This window comes from Pterocles gutturalis, unplaced genomic scaffold, assembly GCF_000699245.1.
Source record: "Pterocles gutturalis isolate BGI_N339 unplaced genomic scaffold, ASM69924v1 scaffold18574, whole genome shotgun sequence".
Classification (NCBI taxonomy): Eukaryota; Metazoa; Chordata; class Aves; order Pterocliformes; family Pteroclidae; genus Pterocles; species Pterocles gutturalis.
Window position 1 is genome coordinate 23,669 of NW_010128622.1, and position 5,592 is coordinate 29,260.

A 5,592-nucleotide genomic window follows, 5' to 3' on the forward strand; every position below is an offset into this window, starting at 1 on the left:
CACAAGGTATTCATTAAGGGAATTCAACAAGATAAGCAGAACAAAGATGATCTTAAATCAAAGGATTTCTATTTGTCTAAGAAAGCAAGCCTCAAGGTCAGATCTCTTCAGTTAATAACATTTTATTACTTCAGCTATGTTTAGCCACTTTTGAGTGACCTTTGTTTTGTTAAGCTTACAGCTACAGCATCTCATTTGCTTTCCTGTTGTGTTTGCAGCTTCAGGTTTGTTCCAGGTATTTGTGTTTTAATATGGATTGATTTGCTAATTGGAGAAGAGCACACTCTAACATTCCCTTTCTTGTTCTCTGGGCCAAAGCTCTTTAATAGAGATTTTTTTTTTCATCTACTATACCAAATACAGGCGCACACACAGACGTTAAGACAAATACTGTTCTTGTGCACTAACATAGCTGTGTGTGTACCTTTAATGGCAATGCCTTTATGCAAATATATGTACCTAAGTATACAGAGCCTAAGTTACCACTTCAACAACTGGGAAATTAGTTCCTTCCATACGTAAAATATATAATGCATATATATATATATAAAAATAAACCACAACTGTCTCTTCAGTCTGTTAAGGTAGAGGAGATAAAAAAGGTGATTTGGTTCTAATCCTTTAGCTAGCCCAAATTCCCTTTGAAATGAGAGAGGGTTTTGAGGGCACAAAGAATGTATGGTAGAGCCTATTGTTTTTGCAGATACTGCCTATCAAAATTAAGCTTTTAAGGCAGTTGTGCAGTTGTTTGTGTCAAACTGTTGTACGAACATTGCAATTGAGTAGTCCCAATGTAGTGTCAGAATATGGAAATGGCAGAAAGGTACTAATTGTCACAGTATTTTTTTAGTGTCATTGCCATATCTCAACCTTCAAATTGATGCCAAATGAAAAGAAAAAAGACACTTTTAATGTGTAATTGTTTGACTGTTACGTTGCCACTTTGTAATTGTAATATGTTCTACTGATCCTTCTCCTTTGAGGAAAAATTAGCATTGTTTTCCTCTAAAAATGAGTTACTTTCATTAATTTTAGTAAAGATTAACTGTGTTCTACAAGAGGAGAAAAGAATTCATTACCCTAGAGTGATAGTCTGCTCTGAAGTCTGAGCTGCAGATTTCTTTTGCTGATTCTACACTTGTGCCTTACTGATGCCAGGATGGTCAAAGTGCAAGATATGCAATAGGCGTAAGTGCCCAGGATCAGGTGGAATATTACTCACTTTAAATCAGATCTGTTACTAATCCTGCAAACATTTATGCCGATGAGTAACTGCACGCCTTGTCCTTGCTAATACAAGCACACACTCAACTCTACACGTTATGGCTGTTCTCAGAGCCCATAGAGATAGTAGGTGTATGGAGTTGCACATATGAAAAGTGGTTTATGTTGCCACGCCAATGAGCACTCCTGGTAACATCGACAGGATTGTCACTTAAGTGTAGTTACCCCCAGGCATCAGGGTATGCAGGATTTTCTCTGTTAACAAGGTGTTGGGAGGATGAATGTGCTACCTGTGGGGTTGAAAAGAAAGCGCTTTGCCTAACCTTCAGCAGAATGTATTGTATAAGCATATTCTATGTGTAAAGTCTTTAAAGATGTCTTCAAAGAAGACTAAGAGTCTTTAAGTTCAATCATAGCTATATTTTACTACATTAAATTTCTGTATAAAGATATATTTAAATGTTTTAGATAAATGTAAGTTACTCTATATGAAATGTTTAATGTCAATTACTGTGAAATTTACATATTTTGTAAATTCTTTTCCCTGCTTTAACCCTTTCCTTCCTCAGATATTTTATTAAGTAGTTTCTCATAGGAAGTATTAGATTTGGTTGTTGGGATGGACAGGTTGAAAACTTTTATGTGAAATAGATAATTGTATATTTTTGAGAGAAACATGCTGCATTATCAATGTTTTTTATCAAAAATTTACTCTAATTTTAAAATAATTTAGAGATTTATATTTGCTGTTGGATAAACCAAAAATATATAAAGATCAAAGACTCGATTTGTTGACTTGTAGTTGAAATACAGTTTAAATTAATTAACTGAACTTGGTGTACTCAGCTGTTTAATTCAGAAATTGTAATCAATCTGAATTAATTATCTGTTGGAGGTTACCAAAACATTAAGTATGTAATTATTTAGTAGATGGAACAGCCATTTCTGGTTCAATAGAGAGAGGGAAAAAGAGAACCAAACCCGGGCATTCCCAGCTGATAGCTTTATTACAAAAATGTGTAGTACTTTACAGCAGGTGTTAAGCTGCCTGCAGTTCAGAGTACTGATATACCTATAAGCTCTGCTTTTATAGCAGCCACTTGTCTCTTCTGCAAGTTTGTGTGTGTGGTGTGGCAAACTCCTGAATGCATAACCACAAAGCCACTGCTTCCCACCTCTGCCAAACCTGGTCTTGCCAGACTGGACTTCACCTGGCAGATAACCGCAGGATGTGGGAGAGCAGTGAGACACCCCTGTCCCAGTGGAGGACTTTACAACAGGGCTTCGGAGAGGCGGACTCGGTGGTAAATTTCAGTATGATGGAATTGACTGCAAAGGAACTTCTTATATAAGAACGGGAGGATTGGGCTTAAAAGGGACACGTTCTGTCTGTAAAAGCTATTAGTAACAAACTTAAACGCCACGGTAGACTGCTTGTTGTGTCATGTGTTGTCTAATCACTAACTCTAACCTTTTACAGCGTTTGGTTTTGGACATTACTGTATTCATGTTTCAAGAAGTCAGATCTTTGTGTTAGGCTGGTTTTGTAGCATTTTCCACATGGAAACAGATTTTTCAGAATGTCTGTAGATGTTGATGATTGTAACCTTCCCCCTGCCCTTTTCTAACTATTTCTCTCCTGTATGTACTGATCTTTCTGTTATGTATATCTACCTCATGCTTCACAAGAAGACTGTACTGTTGGTTGTGCTGACAGCCCTTTGTGTGAGGCGACTGTTGCCCTGTTGTTGTTTGTCATTTGTGGGGATGTTCACAGTGTTAATCAGATCTCTGCTGCCATGTTCCTACCAGTTCCTAACACAATATTCTTACCTTTGAATAAATAAGTACATTTCTTTAAGATCCAAGTGCCAGATGCTTTTTTAAATCAAAGAATGGGAGAAATGTACTTGCTAATACCTGTGGCCAGTCTGAACACCCCATTTGTATTTCATATTACATTCAGTATTTTTGAGACTTATGGAAATGCATAGTTGTACAGTTTTGATAACCACAGTGTCATGTCATCTTAGTCTCTTGTGCATAATAAAGTATATATCAATTTATTAATAATTGATGCCCTCTTTCATTTCTTTGAAGTTGTACAGAGCCAACAGCAGTAGATCAAGTTCTGTCTCATTGCCATGTCCTCGTGTCACATAAACTTCAGTGGGAATTGTGTATCTTAAGGCAGGATTTGATTTTGTGTGACCACATCCATTTTCTGCTTTCTGTGTCCCTTTATCCTTTGGCTTTGGGTGACCTCTCAGTATCATGGCTTCTTGCATAAACCAGTAGATATATTTAGTTAAATGCTGCTGTTCTTCACTCTGATTTGAAGTCCAAAGCTCTGATCCTGCAGACGTTTAGTTGTTGCATGTTGAGACGCAGCCTCAGTCCTGTCCTGCACGAAGCCTGGCTTGAGCACAGTCAAGCCTAAGGGTGTGCTGTTAGTCCTGCGGCTGAAGCAGCAGAGCTCCCTGGGGCTCTGGTACCCTTGACTGCAAGTGCACTGGAGACACGAGCGAGGCTGAGATGTGTTTTCATTGCTGAAGGGTCTTCCTGTGCTAGAGCAGATAGCTTGGCCATATATCTGCAGGGCAAGGATTTGGGTGTTTACTATCCTGCATATTGCTTTCTTTCCTGTATTTCATGTGCAAAATATTCTTTATGGGCACTCTGGGGGAGACAACCGCAGCAGTATTTCCCTGGATTATTCAACGGTTGTGGTTATTAAGTCACAAAAGAGAGTTCCCTAAGAAAGGGATCTAAAATGTTTAATGATCACATTTAAATATCAAGATTCCTTCAGTACAGAAAAGGCTATTAATTAGAAGCAGTTGTAAGCTTACATGTTACCTATGACTTACAACTCACAGACGTGCAATAGATTTACTGCTTCACAACAACCATATTTCAGTTTCTGCATTAAGACATTTTTTTGCCTTTGGAAATGAGCTCTGTAGAGCTGTCAGTGTAAAGATACTTGAGCTGTTCTTCACCTTTAAGATTTGTATTTTGACTGAAACATGGTGTGAAAGCATGATGTGTCTCATATGAGGAACTGATTTTAAAAGTGGTTATTAGCCAACAAGTTGTCATATATTTGCATGAGTATTTTTGAACATTAAGAAGTAAGAGTCTTACCATATTACAGAGTAAGCATCAATGTTGTGTGTGTTTGTTTCTGCCAGGCATTCGTGAGCGAAGCAAACATTTTAGAGAGTCAAAAAATATGAAGTGCCAGGGCCAGGAAAAACACAGTCCAGAGCTCTTCCATTTTAAACAGAATTAAATTTATCACAGTGTTCCCTTCAAGACAATATAAAAGGAAAAGGAGCCAACATTTTGATACATTTTCACAGCTGTCACTTTGTCATTGTAAAGCAGATATTTATGAGGCTGGAAGTCTGTTTGCAGCTTGGGTTTTGTACTGTATTCCCGGCTCTCCGGCCCTAGAGCTGGCCTTTCCAACCTGTGTGCGTTTACACTGTTTGAATTCTTTGCATAAGAAAGATCAAATTACATCAGTTCACCTACCCAAAGAAGGTTATGGCTTAAATTACAGTTTTATGGAGTCTCGTTTGCTAGAAGCCTTCAGGGACGCTCGGCAGCACGTCCAGAAGATGATGTGCACTGCGGTGGCTCCAGGCCTGCTGTGCAGCCCGTCCCCCCTCCCCGCTGGCGTTTAGTTCTCTGCTGTGCTGCACTTTGACTGTGTTTAGGAAAAGTACGAAGAGGAGGTGGTTTACAGATAGTTGAGGAAGAAAAGCGGGACAAAAGTTGTTACTCTTGCACTTTCTTAAGATGACAAATCTTTTTCCATGCAATTATTTTGGCACATATATCTGAAGAAGTGGTTAAAAAATATTTGGGTGGAGTCTTTTTTTCATTCTGCTGTTACTGCTGCTTGTAAACTGCCAGCTCTGGTAAAGAACACACTGTACTGACAAAGAGCTAAACCCCTATGTTAAAAATCAGAATATCAGTGTTAAGCAGAGAAAGCTGGTGGTATTTGAAGTCGCTTTAAGTAGCTCAGAAAACTCACTCTCTTGTTTTGTCAACCATGTAAGTTTCTTACGGTGTGCCTGCTAAAACCAAACCATGCGAGTGAGCGTGGTGTTCCCAGTTCTCTAAGCATTTAACTTCCAGATTTGCTTTGTAAATGGGGTGAAAGGATCAAAAAGCTCTCAGTCTGTCCTTTAGGGCAAGCAGGCATATCCCATGGGGTTGTAAGAGCTTGGGATAAATCTTTGCTCTACGCAATGTTTTTATTAGTCCGTGATCCTAAAAGTGATTAGTAACATTAGCTGTTAAGAACAGAAAATAAAATAAACAGGAAGATTTAAGAGGATCATACAAGCAGGG